This window comes from Pinus tabuliformis, chromosome 2_2 (genome assembly GCF_031772625.1).
Source record: "Pinus tabuliformis cultivar Carrire ecotype Pingquan chromosome 2_2, CPIR1, whole genome shotgun sequence".
NCBI classification, from domain to species: Eukaryota; Viridiplantae; Streptophyta; class Pinopsida; order Pinales; family Pinaceae; genus Pinus; species Pinus tabuliformis.
In genome coordinates, this window is record NC_142300.1 from 747,474,104 (window position 1) to 747,492,400 (window position 18,297).

Genomic DNA, 18,297 nt, shown 5'->3' on the forward strand with positions numbered 1-18,297 from the left:
CACATGAATAAGTGATGCTAGCTTTAATACTTTTTTCATAAATTTTTACGTATTTAGTAAATAGTATGGGTAACCCCCTTCCTCTTGTAAGGTATGTTGGTTGAATTGTGATGGCCCTATTGGTTAAAAATTAAAATGTGATCGGTAAAATGGATTCAATCTCTTGAAAATCTTGCAAACACACATAAAATAAAATAGGTTAAACATTCAATTCCAACAAATATTTAATTACGCCGTAAGGCATTCCCTCTGAAATAAACTTTTCTCTCTACCTACGTGTCATTACTTTGAACCATTAGATGATATGTTAGATGATTGAGCCATGTTGAGTCATTCGATTATGCTGAGGTAGTTGCAACTCTCTAATGCCCTGAGCAGTGAAAATTTCTAGAGACACAGAAATAGCCTACGGATGTTACCAGCCAGAGCACATCAACCAGCAGGGTTGCCGAGCTCGAGGGGAGCTATTCGGATACCGAATGTCTCTGTGGTACAAACATTTTGCACAGAAGAGGCTCCCGCGCGAATATCCACTGCTCCAAGCCCATTTCTGATAAATGGCTCAAGATTTGTATGACTACTTTTATGATCTCCATCCAAAATATATCGAGAAAATAATGAAGATCCATGATGAAATTTATGGTATTTTCTGGATCATTCTCTATTTTCTTCTCGGCCTCATCTACTAGGAGAGTAGCTGTTTGACATTCCTGCCATCTTCCTTGCTCTTTCTCATGATCTTTTCCTATTTCTTTCTTAAATTTTTCATGCTTTATATCTTCTTGTACTTCTCTCATGTCTTACTTTGTCAGAGATGCTCTATGCACGACCTTGGCATACTCTGTTCATGTAACGTTTTGCAGCATTTCCTTTGCATACTCTATTCATGTAACTTTTTACAGCATGGCCCTTGCATACTCTGCTCATGTAACTTTTTACAGTCTTGCTCATCATCTTACGTTATCAGTGGACCCTAATAACAGGTGCATTTCCTTACCTGGGAATTTGCATCTCACACATCTTTTGTGCTACTTCATTGTTTTTCCAGTCATTAGTTATGTAGGAATCTTGTTCTAAGTTCATTCATTTAGTGAAACGAAGCTTATTAACTTTGCTGTAACATGCATAGAAAAAGCTCACCAATGTAAAGTCCAGAAAATGGGGCCTATGGAAAATCTGTGGTGACCATGAATCCGAGGGGAGAAATGAAGGAAGTTTCCATAAGAGGGTAAATTCAAGCGGGGAGACATCTGAAGTTATATCTGGTGCTGCAGAGGCTTATAATGTTGCAGTGGCCACTATTTTTAGGGCTCCTCCTAAAAACTTCAAGGTTGTCACAGAAGAATGGGCCGCCATTCGCATATAGACTGCTTTTCGAGGACTTTTGGTAACCATTCTTCATGCACAAGCCTCTATAGATTGTATGTTTGGTTGTTTTGGGAGATGATCGCTTTCAATCCATTGGCTTTAGTTTTGGTTTTACAGGCCAAGAGGGCACTGTGAGCGCTGAAAGGGTTCGTGAGATTACAAGCATTGTTTCGAGGTCATCAGGTAAGGAAACAAGCAGCAGTTACCTTGAGGTGCATGTAAGCACTTGTTAGAGTTCAGGCCCGTGTAAGAGCTCGCCGTGTTCAGATGTCGACTGAAGGATTAGCTGTGCAAAAAATGATTACTGAACATTGAATTCGCCAAAACAAATTGCGCGAATCTGAGGTATTTCAACACTCTAGCCACTATGTTTTAGTAGCTTACTTTACCCACATAATAGGTCGGAGTGCCGAATCCTGTGAGTGTCGGATTACCATATGTGAACTATAGTTTAAGATATAAACGAAACAACAAGCAAATCCTAATCATCATCGTGTTTACTCTTATCATGAAAATTTCCTACACAAACGCTTTAGGCCCCTATTCTGATTTGTGCTCAGACACCAAACCAGGACTAGTCATGAAGAAAAGTAGCTACCCTTTGTGTAGACTTTTCCTGGCCATATTGCTTTTCACAACCCTTGTGCAGTGGACTAGATCATATGTCATATAGATACTTCTTTATCATAGGTCTAAAACGATCTCGGTTTTTCTTTCCAGTTGCTTTCCCTTTGTTTCTAGATATCCTAAATTTCAGTTTTTGACAATCCCATCACTCATACTACAATAGTAATATCTGTGTGATGTGGAATTTCCGAAACAATTTTGATAACCTAAAAGTATTTAATGTTTTAACTTGCAAAAAATTGGCTCTGTTATCCATTTTGTTTTAGAAGTGCATTGACTGTTTCACAAGGGGTGGTGTGATAGTCAAAGAACACTGAAAAAGTTCGTGAAAAACTACAGATGAGACAAGAGGGTGCAATCAAACGTGAGAGAGAAATTGCTTATGCTCTCTCCCATCAGGTACATAACTATGTTCAATGCAGAAAAGTCACTTGAAAATTCATTTGTATAAGCCCTTGATTGAACACTCTGTTTCTAGCAAATTTTAAATGTTGTGGTAGAATCCTCTACACAAGACCTTAGATGTAAATGCCAGGTTGAAATTTTGAAATTTTTATACTAGTAACTTTTATGGGTGTTGAATCTGTTTTCAACAATGGTTCAGAGAGTTCAGCAGGCTTTCTGTTTCCAAATTTGAGATTAAATTTTAATATTACTGATACTGGGGTCTGTTTTTGGGATTTTTACAGTCTCTTATTCAGCTGGAAAATGTAAAATGTGTGGCTTCTTTTACAATAGTGAACTCTATGCCAATATTAAATTTTGATGGAAATAAGTGTGAACAGGGGTCGACAGATGAAATGGAGTAAGGGTTTATCTATTATCAGGTTCTCATGTCTTGTATTTAGGATATAATGTTTATCATTTTTCTTAACAACCTAAGGAGATGATTTATTTTCTGTGATTTTGATAATCTATGTTTGGGACGTTGTGTAGGAAATGTGAAATATGCCAGTTTCAATATGAATTTGGTGACCAGATCATCTCCTTAACATGCACCCACAATTTCCATAACCACTGTGGGGCAGAGTGGTTGCTAAATCACTCTAAGCTATGCCCCATATGTAAGCATGACGTTATGGACCAGAAACCTGTGGATACTGAATTTGGTCCCTTAGCTTTTGCAACTAAAAATGGCAGAGAAAAGAAACACTGTATAGTTCCCTTTTTGTATAGAATTTAGTGCTTGATTTGTAAATATTACTGCAGTGGTCTTTCTTCGTTAAAAACAAATTAATGGCCACAACTGTGTAAACAGATGTAATATTAAGGAGAAATATTGTTGTAAAGTGTAGAACTGCCATCGCATATATTCAAAATTAACAAATCTATTCTCATCAAAATATGCCTCCTTCTTGCCAAACATCAACTTAAAAATATCAATACTTAAGAATCCGAGCATTGCCAGAAGATACCTTATTTCTATGTTTTTTGGGCAGATTTGAAGTACATGGTTTGTTGAACATGTTGTATGCTTAATGCCCCACCTATCTCTTAGGGCAATAAGTTGTATGCTCATGTTTCAGGAGGGGCGGTGTGGTAGTCAAGGAAACCTTGAAGAAGTTCGTGGAAAACTGCAAATGAGACAAGAGGGTGCAAACAAATGTGAGAGAGAAATTGCTTATGCTCTCTCCCATCAGGTACATAACTATGTTCAATGCAGAAAAGTCACTTGAAAATTCATTTGTATAAGTCCTTGATTGAACACTCTATTTCTAGCAGATTTTAAATGCTGTGGTAGAATCCTCTGCACAAGACCTTAGATGCTTCCACGCTCTTTCTCATGATCTTTTCCATTCAAATCAGCTGAGAAATGAAAATTGTGATGATTTTGACCTTGAAATGGCATTATGTAAGCTACTTCCCTGGGGTTGAATTGTTGCAAGCATGTTTCATATAATAATGGATTCTCATGATTTAACATTTCCATCCTGTTAGCATTCATTAGCTGACACATTTCTTAAAGCTTGTTTTCTTTTATTGAATACCAAATTATTAGGTAGAACTATGACCAATTTAATCATTGCATGTTTCAAACCTTTCATTACCATTGGCAGATCCTCCTCCATATTCACGGGGCATTGAATATAGTAACCAAGGCACTATTGACATGTCATATGAGGTATGCCTCTAATAACTAGATATTTGCCTGAAAGGAGATATATTAGTCTTCAGATTTCGTTATCATTTGTCTTCCCCTTATTCTTGTTCTGGTAATATTTACATATTTCTAAGATTCAAGTCTCTGCACTTTGCAAGACGAAAAATGTATTATGTTGTACTATGCATGTTATTGTTAATAATTATTGGTGCAAATAAATTTTCATCGCATTAGTGGAGTAATCACTCGGGCTCTTAGGGGATTGAAGAGATTTCCCCCTTGTGGAACAAATATAAGCATGAATATATCTTTGTGTGGACCTCCTAAGGTACAGTGCGAATATGGGTTGCCTAATAAGCATGGAATTGCATATGAGGCTTGAGCCATGAGCTTTGCTAGCTAAAAATCAAAATCAAAATTTCTTTCAAATGGCGACCAATTCTGTTCGTTACTAGTGTGTTTCCTAAGTCCTCAAGGGAGGAAGGGCAACAAATGAACTTCTTTCTAAAGAACTAACAAAAGGTTTGATGCATCAGTGCTTCTACAGGGGATGTCCAAACATTCCTGTCAGCTCTGTCATGTTCAAGAGTTTTCTGACAGAGGTACAGGTAGTTCTATTTTGTGTTAGGCATGTACCATATTCTATTAGCTGATTCAGTATCCGTTGAATAGAAGATCCATGTGTCTTATTCGCTTCATTGTGTTTCATACATCTTTCGAATGCGAGAGTGGAAGGCTTCATTATGAGGGCTTGGTGTGCATTACACGTATTTAATTCTTTTTCCAATTCGAGTACATAACAAAGCAAGTCCACATGCCTAAGTGGATAGCCACAAAGTTACAAAAATTTGTGCATGACTTTATAACGTTAAGTGGATTTGGCTTCATTGGGTTTTTAATTCTGAGAACCTTAGCATTGATTCTTGAATTGAAAAGATGCCAGGTCTGATGTCAGGTTCAATCACGGTGATCCATATTAGGTAATTCTTGTTGAGGGACATAAGTTTATATTTTGCATTTTTTGGGCAGATTTGAAGTACATGGTTTGTTGAACATGTTGTATGCTCAATGCCCCACCTATCTTTTTGGAGAATAAGTTGTATGCTCATGTTTTAGGAGGGGTGGTGTGATAGTCAAGGAACCCTTGAAGAAGTTCGTGCAAAACTGCAAATGAGACAAGAGGGTGCAATCAAACGTGAGAGAGAAATTGCTTATGCTCTCTCCCATCACGTACATAACTATGTTCAATGCAGAAAATTCACTTGAAAATTCATTTGTATAAGTCCTTTATTGAACACTCTATTTCTGGCAGATTTTAAATGTTGTGGTAGAATCCTCTGCACAAGACCATAGATGTAGATGCCAGGTTGACATTTTGAAATTTATATTCTAGTAACTTTTATGGGTGTTGAATCTGTTTTCAGCAATGGAGAAGCAATTCGAAAACACACATGAATTATGCTAGAATTGAGCTAGACAAAAATAGTTAGGGTTGGAGCTGGTTATAATGTTGGATGGCCGCAAAGCCTTGCGAGAATGGAATCATGGGACAAGACCAAATGGATGCTTGTGAAATTCAGTCTCTCAAAAGCTATGATGATGCTGGAGAGAATCTGCGGAGATCCCATGAACCAGGCAAAGTTAAAGTTCGCAGAAAAAATATTAGTGTTCGTGTTGCTACAAAACCACCTTCAAGGGTTTCCAGTCATCCTATTGGTAGATCATCTTCAAAGCCTAGCTATGATATCTAATCTGATGAGAGCTCAACAATCTCAAGGGGATCATTTACTCCAAAATCTGGAAATACTCTGCAGACTTCAGATGAGAGTGTGGGAAGGCCTAATTACATGAACTCTATAGAGTTTGCAAAGGCTAAAATACGCTCGTCCAGTGCTCCAAAGATAATACCCTCATATGATGATCTTCAATTGCAGAAGAAAGTTTCTTCATATAACGCTGAAATGAAGAGCACAGGCTCTTCAGATTCTTCTCTGCATGCTTGCAAATTGATTCCACCTATGTTGAGATCTTACAAATCATCTACCAAGATTGGAGAGATTTCTTCCTGTTCTTATGGAGAGTCCCGAAAACCCTTTTATCAATGCTAAGTTTCAGAGTTCTATCATATCACTACTAGTGGCTGAAGGTTGAAAACTCTGCTGTGAATGGCTTGAGCTACAGTGACCAGCATTTCATGTGCATTATTCTGTATGTTTGAACAAAAGTTCAACTTGGCTGCATAGGTTAAGATTTCAGCTTCAAGTTGAACTGTGTCAGATGCTCTTTAGGAGTGGAGAGTAAAATTTTGAGTTCAATTTTAAATAGTTTTTACTTAATAACTCAAAAGAAGACATGAAATATTTTCATTTGTTTGGTTGGGCCAACATGAAACATCTCTTTGTGGTTGCACAAAGAGGGATCAAAATGTTGGTGCTAGAATCTAGGCCCCATTACTCACTGTATAATGTTGTTTCTCAAGGTTTTCCTCTGCCACTTAAAGTCCACTAGGGTAGTCTTACATGTGTTTAGTTCTTTTTATGATGGAGAGAAGCCCATTTTGAAATCACACAACTTCCCTTCTATGCTATTATATCTTATGCATTGTATAAAATTTTGACTTCTTTTTTCTATACTATTATTTCTTATGTGATTGCCTTACGGTGTTTCCTTTGCAACATGTGTTGCAAATGCTAGTTTATTTAAAATTAACCATTAATAAAAAGGTCAAAATATAAAATGATGATACTTAAATGGTATACAAATAAGAAGTTAATTTTTCAATTACTTTATAATACAAAGACATTATTATTATTTATTATTATTATTACTAAAACAATATATAATATGTAAATTCTTGACATTGAAATTATCCTCATATTTTATTTATGATTATATTGCAAATTTTTTTCTATTAATATATTTTTAAAAAATATATAAATTTTTACTTTTAATTATTTTTTCCTGGAAATATTTTATTGTTATATATATATATATATATATATATATATATATATATATATAGGGATATTAAAGTGGTTTATTTACCTATCTCATTGAAATATGAAAATAAAATAGTATTATCTTTGTCTCCTTTTTTTTAATTACTTTAAATGAATTTTAAAAGTAACCATCTTTATTTTTCAATTTAAAGAATATTTTATTTTTATTTTGAAAAGAACACTACGAAGCGAATTACACATCGGCTATTGAATCCCTCCCTAAAACATGGGAAAATTTAAATATTAAATTAACTATATTTTTAATATATTTAAATGTAAATAGAAGAAATTTATAAGAAATTAGAAATTGTTTTGTTAATACTTAATGGGATAGATTTGTTTATTTTGGAATAGAACTTTTAGAATTTTAATTTAATCATTAATAATTGTTAAGTGGATAATAGCATTTAGCCTCCACAAAATATTTTAGAATATTCATAGTAATATACACAAATTAGAGGTTGAGATTTATCTACAAAATAGTTGTGTTATTTTATCTCTTTAACTAAATTGATTATTTAGAAAAATGTCATATGAAGTGTCATATGCAGTGATTTATTGTTTTTGGGGTAGGTATTGTAACAAATTCTATTTACAATTTCAATTTCAAAATCTCCATTGTAAATTGGAGAGTAGGTCTCCATGGTTAGTTCCATGTTTTTTTAAATGTATATATGTTTAACTTATATATTAATTCTTTTAATAATAATGATGATCATATTGTTATTATTTATTTAGTTTTTTAAGATTTTTTTAATTATTTTTAATTTTAAGAACCTAAGACATATCATGAAATCTTTTATGTTTATGATGGATTAATATCTATCTTCATTTATCATCCATTTAATTTATATAGCTGCATTAAGATTTATGCGATAATGAAATAAATTTTCTAAAACATAGATTAAATTATGTAGAATTTTGGGTGAAGTTGTCATTTTAAATATTTAAAAATTGTTTTCAAATAAATATATAAATTATATAATACCATTTCCAATTTATAATTCTAATAAATATCTATAATATTTTAAATAATCGAAATTGATAATCCATACAACGTTTTAAATAATTAAAATTGATAAAAGAAAATTTCAAAAAGTCAAAACATTAATAAATAGACTATAACCCTATCTTCTACCAAATTGTCAATTTATATTATTTAATTACAACTTATGCCCAGCATATTTCTTTCTTCATTTTAACCATTCCATTTTGTCTTACTGTTAACTGATAAATGACTCTCGTAATAATTTTTTTAATAAATTATTGCAATGCTTGTAAAAGTAGAATGAGTAGTAATACTTTACACTTTAATTTCGATATTTTCATGTAAAACAATTGTGAAATCACATTGGCTTGGCATATCCCACTACCTTCCATCTGTAAGTGTTGGTTGTGATCTACTCGTTGAAATAGAACGATGTTAAAATAATGAAAACCAAATTTATGACAGTGGAGAGCACAATTCAAAATATAAAAGAATAAAAGAGAAGAAAGAAAATGAAAATTTACTTCAATTTGGCATCAAAATGAAATGACAAAAAAACCGAGAAATCATTGAAATCTCACTATTTCATCTCACTAGCGGATGAGATGCCAAATGCCACACCTGCACGTGTTTACTAATTGGTATTCGTCACATCCAGGCACTTCGATTTTCCTATATTTGTCATAATTCTCGGAGCTATTCCCTCCTCTCAAGGCCCGTAATGGTTCTACTGCTTGTGTTTCTAGCTGAAAGATTGGGCAGAGCACACGATGCTCTGATACCAATTGAAGGTTTAGAGTAAACAAAAAAAGAACAAACAAAATAAGAATATAAGAACACAGATACAATTGTTCAACAACAGAAAACCAAACATTAATTTACAGAAGGCCAAGCATCTACAACTGTGGACAATTCACACTCTATACATTCGGAATATGCCTTATCTTCATTTATACAAAAACTAAGTCACTTTTTTCCCTTTTCGACGTTAAACAAGTTGAGGTAGTGATGGCTCTTCGAAACTCAACAAGTATGGCGGTGGGGCTCTTCAAGTCTGAGTAGGTCATGACGGTGATGGTGAGGCGATGTGGAGTGTAGCTGTGGCGATGTGTTGTCAGGAGTAATTATTTCCAACGCTCCCCCTTAATTACGACTGACAACGTAACCATGACTTAACAAAACTTAAACATGCCCGCTGGTCTAAGTCTTAGTTAGGCTTATAATGATTCAAAACTTTGACATCAACTCGTGTGTTGGATTTCTTTTTACTTTTCTTCAAGATCCTGTATCCTCTGAATTGCTTCATCTTTTTCTTTTTGCCATAGGTTCCAAATTTCAGTTTCATCATTTGTTGTCACAGCGCTACCAAAACATAAAAAATCATTTAAGGGTGTCCATGGATTTCCTTTACCTCTTCAAAAATCTGTTCGTATGTGGACTACTACCACATGTCATCTTCTATAGTTTGTTCTTCATCATCAATATTCTGATTTTCATTTTGATGCATCATAAGTTCATAATCAAATTTAATCTCTTCAGGGCTCCAATAAATGAAAATTTCATTTTCATTTTCAATATCATCCATACTGTCTTCAATATTCATAGCTCCAACTTCTATGTAGGCATCATCAAGACGTGGTTTTTCAAGCCATGCTTCAATGAACTTTAATTCTTCTTCATAATCATTATGTGTACATGCACACTAGAAATCAATGTTAGAATTAAAAAAGTTTACAGAACCAATTTGGTTTTGTTCCTTCTCTAGATTTTCCCCTGTCTTTATTTTCTCTTTGTGGGCTTCCTTCTTTGTCTCTGACTCTATTTGTACCTCTATCTCTCTCTCTCTCTCTCTCTCTCTCTCTCTCTCTTCCAGTTTCCTGTCAGACGCAAGTGGGATTATCTCACCAAATAACAGTGTATCAATAAGATGTTTATGTTGCATCATCTGTGATCGCCCATCACGAGTTAATTGTTCTTCATCAAATTTAACATCAGCAATTTCAATTGTTGGATCTACTAAATGAGATGCTTCTCCATTGGCAACATTATCTATACCAAAATCAGCGTCTGCTGATAACACACCATCAACATTGTGATCCACTTTCAAGTGAGATTCACAAAATCCTTCATCTCTTTTTACATTCACTACTACATATCCATCTTCATTCTCATCTTCAAACACTGCCACAACAGGCTGAACAACACTCCTTTCTTCAACTCAAGCACTGTTGCAATAGGTTGAACAACTCTACTTTCTTCAACTTGATTATTCGCCCTTGCACCAAATTCTGCTTCAAGGATCTTCCATGCTTCCTTGAAAGTTGTAGCTTCTGCTACCATGCACAAAAACTTCTCGTCCAATCCTTGTTTTATAAAATCTAATGCTAAATCATCACATACATCATCATATGGGTTATTAGACCAGTGTTCAATTAATTCTTTAGCTCGTAGAAAAGTAAACATTCTAATAACCCACAAATCAAAATATTTACCAGTAAACATAGGTGGTGGTAGCAAATCAAAGCCACACCAATCACCTTCGATTTCTTCTTTGTGTTCTGCTAGAATTCTTAATTCCTCGGCTCTAGCCTGAACTTCTCTAAATAAGGCAACAATCTTTTCCTTTTCTTTTCGATTCGTTTTCTTCATCTGCCTCAGTCGTGATTTGCGACCCATGGTTGTTGCATTTCCTATGTCTTATAGATGTTTTCATGATTGAATGAGGATATCTTCCATATCGCCCCTCGGGAAAAATATGATTTTTAATATGCGCCTTGTAAGGCACAATATTCTTCCAAAACATTATGATACTTACAAAACAAAAATTTGCATAGAAAGTAAACTTTTTCAAAGCAAGTTATTTCCATTTTTTTTTTAATATAATAAAAATCAACTCAATCTCTTAATTTTTTTTTTATTTGAATCCCTTTTATTAACCTTCATAACCCACACTAAAACCATAAAACATACTTCATATCGTACCATAAGACTTTTATAACCTATCTTACTGAGGTGACTTTAATATTTTAACACCTGAACAAAACTCCTTTCCAAATATATGCATGAACACTTACGAATACCTTTGAGACTTTCAACATTCCTTTTTTAATTTATGGCTAATTCAGTATTTATGTTTTTGACTTTGTTCTGTGGAACTTTCAGCTGACCTTTCATACTCAATTTACGCCTCTTTTAATTTAGACAAACATACCTTACCTCTTTTTATTTTACGGACAAAGACTTTCAATCGTAGGTTGAATCTTCAATGCAACATCGTAGACATTCAACCACACAAAACCTGTGAAACTTGTTTTCTTTAGACTCGTGCAGCACAACCAAAAACTGTAAACAACTGGCCGCAATGGTTGTGGCCTCTTCCTCTGGTTATGGCGGCTCACAAACTTATAACTCATTGCCACAACGACCACTCTGCATTCTTTGAAACAACGATGATGGCTATTCAATCCCCTCCGAACAACGAAAATATCTTTGGCTTCTTCATCTACTCACTCCTCTAATCTTCAAGTTGGAAGCTCCACAAAACACACAGTTTACGACTTCTCCTTCAAAACAGACAGGTTTTGAAACCCTTTTTGAAACACTCAACAAACTCTATTAGATATTAAATGAACTCGAACTTGGCTAAGGTGACTTAGAAACCCACTCCATGTAAAGAAATTACCAATTGCTTGTACCTTAGCCACTTCACACCACAATACTTTATGGTGTTCTCACACAGTCACTGCAACTCAAACCCACGGGAAACCAACCTCAATGGTCATTGTATCACGTGTTGGCTCATGCGCACAGGTCGCTCATTCCTTAGTTTCTACTTCAGGATAGCTGGCACTTGCTTATATTCCAACCACACCTTGACTTCACTACAACTCTACTAGGGGTGGCTTTATCTTCAGATAATATTCTCTTCACAATAGGAATGGGGTTGCGAACTCAATGTGGATGGTGGTTGTTCACATAGTAATGACCATCTGTCTCTGCAAATGATTCCTTGAACAATTCCTTGCTCATGTGGCTCTGATACCAGATGTTCAAACTTGGTGTGGATGGTGGTTGTTCACATAGTAATGACCATCTATCTCTGCAAATTATTCCTTCAAAAATTCCTTGCTCGTGTGGCTCCAATACTAGATGAAAGATTTGGCAGAGAACACAACGCTTTGACACCAATTGAAGCTTTAGAGTAAACAGCAGAAACACAAACACAACAAGGATATAACAACACAGCTACGACTGCTCAATAACACAAAGCCAAACATTAATTTACAGAACTTCAAGCAACTATACCTACGTACAATTCACACTCTATGCATCTGGACTATCCATCGTCTTCATTTACACAAAAACTAACTAGGTTATTTGCATTGTCGACGTTAAATAAGTTGAGGTGGTGATGGCTCTTCGAAACTCAATAAGTATGGCAGTTCAGCTTTTCAAGTCTGAGTAATTCATGGTGGTGATGGTGAGGCGGTGTGAAATGCAGTGGTGGCAATGTGTTGTCAGGAATAATTGTTTCCAACACTAACCATAGAAAATATTTACATATTCGGTAAAATTACTCACGAAAAGCGTAGCTGAGAGATTGAGGAAATACAGTCGCCTCAACTTTCACTTGAATGTCTAGAAATATGGTCACATTTTATATAATTGTTTCGTAACAATGTTAACTGTTTTTTATCATTAGCCATAATATTGATGATTTAATTATTTTTCCTTCTGGTCAACCATTTATGTATGATTCTATTTGAGTATTATTTTTTGTTAGTGCAATCTCATATGGTTTCTCTTCTCCGACAGGGATGAAAGGTTATCTTTGTTCTCTGCCTTTGAGGCTTGACACTTTGGAATCACTATGAGAACTTTGCCACCCGGTTTGTTTTGTTATAAAAAATTTTATGACGACAAAGCAGCTCAGAAATCAGTTGCAACGAAGTAGGCAAGGTCAAATTCAGTTGTGGAAAGATAAATCTTAGGTTGCGGCAAGCATATCGCAACCACACAGGGACTTAATTAAAAACACAGAGTTTATGCATGACAAAACAGAGTAAAATTATGTAAAATTAAAACCATAACTAAACTGACCACACTTTATATTATATGTCAAAACATAAAGAAATTACACTCGGTTGATAAATAGAGTTTGCAGCTCGAAGTGAAAAACAAAACAAACTTACTACGATTCACGCATTACTGGGTTGCAGAGTAAACTTTTGTATAACTCCGTAAAACTTGTTTTCACACACCCACCAATATTGCCTCCATGATTTTCTCCACACTACCTCACAGACTCTCGCTCCCTAACTTTCCCAACATGCTCAACATTACAAATGAATTTTACTTGCATATTTATCCTAACATATTAATTTGACATTAATTACACGACATAGAAAATATTTATTACCTAACATGGGTGATTTTACATAGTAAATGATTTTCTGAACTTTCAGGTGTTGTGGAGTGTGGGCAATAGTCGCGAAATGAATGTTTTTCCATATCTATTTAATAATCTTCATTAAATGCCTTAACTTCTATGATGTGTTGCAGAATGGTCCCCTCTAAACTTCTATTCTAACTTCTGTCCTTCTGCCTGCAAACAAAATCGAAACCATGCAGTGGCTAACTAGGCAAGCATGCTGGTTGTCAGTGTGTTTAAGGCGGTGGTTGGCATTAATATTTCCAACACGCCCCATTAATAACAACTTCCGCCATTGAAAATTCCCAAACAATCTCTCAAACAAACAATATTTTCACATGCCAATGGACTTAAGAAAATATCAACAAACTGTTCCTATGACCTGCAGTGTTGCAACACAATTTCATCATTGTTAATCAACACTCCAATAAAATGATATTTAGCATCAATATGCTTGGTCCTCTTGTGAAATACCAAATTCTTTGACAATGCAATTGCGGATGTGTTATCGCAGAAAATAGTTATCGCTCCATCTTGGTCCCGATGAAGATTCCTCAAAATCTGTCTCATCCAAACTTCCTGACACACTGCTTCTATTGCGGCAACATATTCAGCTTCTGTTGTTGACAGTGACACTATTGTCTGCTTCATGAAGGCCCATGAAATGGCTCCAGAGCGTAAATGAAAAAATAACCCGACATGCTCTTTGTCATCGACACTTCCTACCCAATCACTTTCAGTGTAACCAACTAGCCTAAAATCAACTGTGTTGTGGTGTACAGAATGCCATATTATTTTTTCCCATTGACATTCCTTAAAATTCTTTTCACTGCTTGCCAATGTGTCTCCATGATAGTTGGAGTTGGTGCGGGCTTCTTGTTCTACATTTTAAACCTCTCCAAATGTCTCCCACATACTTTGCTTGAGAGATAAAAATGTTATTTTCTGTTTGCTTTACTTCTATGCCCAAAATACCTTAACAACCCCATGTCCATCATTTCAAATTCATTCTTCATGACTTGTTTGAAATGAGCAATGAAAAAATCATCACTTCCCATAAAAGTCAAACCTACATATAAGACAATAATGAAAATCCTGCCATCATTCTCTTTGATGTAGAGAGTAGGCTCACCGTCACATTTTTCAAAATGATTTTCCATCAAGTAGGCATCTATCCTATTGTACCATGCATGCGGTGCTTGCTTCAACCCATAAAGATCTTTCCTCAACCGATACAATTTGTCTTCTTGGCCTTCTACCTCATAATCAGGTAGTTGCGCAACATACAGTTCCTCTTTCAGCACTCCATTCAAGAGCGCTGACTCTACATCCATTTGATACACTTTCCATTTATGTTGTGCAACAATCGCCGCAACTGTACGCACTATCTCCATCCTCGCGATTGGTGCGAACATTTCCTCATAATCTCTTCCATGTTGTTGCTTGTATCCTTTGACAACTAGCCTTGCTCTGTGCCTTTCAATCTTTCCATCGACATTGCTCTTGGTATTATAGACCCACATCACTCCAATGACTTGTTTTCCTTGCGGAAGGTTCACTAATTCCCATGTGTCATTCCTTTCTATTGCTTCCATTTCTTCCTCCATTACTGCAAAGCCATTTTTCATATTTCACTGCATCTTCAAAATGGATTGGGACATCTACATGACAAAAAAGAAAATAATGGATTCAGGCCAACGCTGCTATTAAATTCATATTTCTCATATATTTCATTCAAATTTCTCAATTTTGATCTTCTTATGCTTGATCAATATGGGCTTGATATGTCACTTGGTGTTTCTCTTTGCGGCGTGCTTGGAGAAGCACTTGCTTGACTGCGCGACACTGTCCTAATATTTGTTGATGGTGTTCCTTGCTACCTGCTTTATTGTGCTTGAATAAGAGTAGAGGGAATCACTGTCGAGGAATTTCTTGTTGCTGTTAATTCCTCTTTGTCCTCATGTGTTATACATGCTTTCACATTGACTCTCTTCTCTAAACTTCCATACCGTGCTTCCTCTTCTATGATCTGCACATCTCTATTGATTATGACTTTCTTGGTTGATGGATTATAGATATTGTATGCCTTTGATTCATCAATGTATCCAACAAATATACATTTCTACCCCTTTCTATCCAACTTCTTCCTCAAATCATCTGGGACATGTGCATATTCCACATAACCAAAGACTCTTGTGAGTGACACTATGCTTTCTTCCACTCCACGCCTCTTTACGAACTATGTTCAGGATGCTTTTGGATGGGCATATATTCAAGATATATGATACACAAGCGATAGCTTCTGCCCAATAATCAGCTAGCAAATGCTTTGCCTTCAACATACTCCTTACCATTTCCATAATGGTTCTATTCTTCCTTTCCTCCACACCATTTTGTTGAGGTGTATTTATTGTTGTAAATTTCTTCTAAATTCCATGTTCCTTACAAAAGCAAAGGAATTCATTTGAGATGTATTTGCCACCTTTGTCAGTCTTGAGGACTTTGATGTAGTGTCTGCTTTGCTTCTCAACAAAAGCCTTGAATTGGCGAAAGTGCTCAAACACTTCACTTTTTTTTTTAGGAGATATACCCATGTCTTCCCTATGTAATCATCTATGAATGTCAATACATTGTGGCTACCACCAATTTATGGTGTCTGCATTGGTCCATATAAATATGAGTGGGCAATCTCCAAAGGTGCCTTTGCCCTTATTGACTTTCCGGCTGGAAATGTCTCTCTATGTTGCTTGCCCAAGGTACATCCTTCACGTACGTTGTCTAGTTTTTCTATGAGTGGAAAACCCTTCACCATGCCTTTACTATGTAGCAAATTCAAACCCCCAAAGTTGAGATGTCCAAATCTCAAATTCTATAACCATTTTTCATCTTTGACCTCTTCTTGATAGTTCACTTGTGTGACAGCTGCATCTTTTCTTCCATTCTCTTGTGAGTTCATTGATAGTTGTGCTTGTGCACCTTCTTCCTTCAAATATAATCTTAATTTTTGGGGAAAAATTCTATTGTTTCTCATCTGAACCATTGCAATCAGTTGTTTGCTTGGAGGCCTATCCAAAATTGTGCATACATCATTCTTGAAAAAGGTATTGTAACCCTTTTGCATGAATTGTCCAATGCTTGTGATGTTATGTTTCAAACCGGGGACAAACTAAACATATGAGATGTACTTCTTCTCCCCCTTCTTTGTTAGGATATTAACTCTTCCTTTTCCCATGACAGAGACTTTGCTCTATGTCACTTCAAATTTCACACTTTCATCTTGATTGGAGAACATTTATATGTTCCATGGCATGTGGTTGCTACACCCTGAATCTAGATACCATATATCACTTTTTTTTCTTGTGCTACATTACAAGCCTAAAACATGCTATCATGGTTCTGATCTTCTCTTGTGAAATTTACACTTGGTTTGTTACTAATGTCATATTGCGTTTTCCTACATTCATTTGCATAATGACCATGCTTCTTACAATAATGACATTGAACTTGATATTTATCATACCTCTGACCTTGTGCTTGATTCTGGCTGGGGCTTTGACTTGGATTTTGATTGCTTCACCTTCCACTTGAGCTTGAAGAGCTACTTCTTCCACATCTGTGTGAGCTTATTCCTCTTCCTCTAGTATATGATCTTGATTTTCCTCAACCTTGACCAAAGGAAAATTGTGTCTTGAAGGAATGCTCCAATGAGGAGCTTGTTGTTATATTTAGTCTATGTTCATGAGAAATGAGTGATGCATGAAGCTCATCCACTGAGAACTGTGAGAGATTCTTTGTCTCTTCTATGGCCACAACAATGGCATCAAACATTGCTAGCAAACTTCTCAAAACTTTCTCAACTATTCTTCTTTCTTCAAGTGTCTCACCATGAGACCTGGTTTGAGTAACCAACCCAATTACATGTGTAAAAAACGAGTCTACATTCTCAGACTCTTTCATACAAAGTGTTTCAAAATCTCTTCTCAACATTTGTATTTTTTTTTATCCGGACTTAAATAGGAACGCAAAAAATTATAGAGATAACCATAAACACAGATATGCAGTGAAAATAATACTTCATTTCATTAATGTTAAATATTGAAATATGCTTACAAGCAGTAATGGAAATAAACTAGCTAGGGAGATGGTAGCTTATCTCTGATAAGAGATGTGGTGGCTACATGCCTCTGAACTGTGTTACAATGAGGCTCGAAGGCCTATTTATTGTTGAGAAACAATGGAAAACCCTTAACATTCCAAAACCTAACCCTAGAAGATGAAACACCAAATTGTGGGCCCCGTTTGGGTAAATTGGTACACCAATTTCCCGGGGTCATAAGTTTGGCATACGATCTCCGTTTGACGTGTACAATAGCTCGTTAGAAAGATCTATCCGAGCACTACCACTTTAGGAGGCAACATGGACCCATGTTTCCCTAGATTTCCCAAGAAATGTTGTTCAGGGCCTCAAAACGGCTCCGGAAGTTCAGGACACGAAAAACTGCTAAAAATAGTAAGTTGTGCTACAATTAAGGAAACTGAAAATGCTAAGAGAAACAATGGCGAGGGTCCAGGTGGACTTGGCAGGTGGCCACCAATATCCACCTGGATCATTCCTCCCCCCTTAGGAAGCAATGGTCCCCATTGCGTTGAGTTCCTCCATGAGATGAGGAAACATTTGCTGAACTTCTTCCCTGGTGAGCCACTTGCCCTAGTGAAGGAGTTGGCCTACTTTGACAACTAGATACAGTTGGATAGTCTATTGGCGAGTGTTCTTGATCTGTGT

General features: G+C 35.7%; 1 pseudogene; it reads left to right on the forward strand.

The window, feature by feature from the left end:
- Positions 1-903: 903 nt before the first annotated feature.
- On the forward strand, positions 904-6,204 carry LOC149194839 (protein IQ-DOMAIN 6-like; annotated as a pseudogene).
- Positions 6,205-18,297: the final 12,093 nt, after the last annotated feature.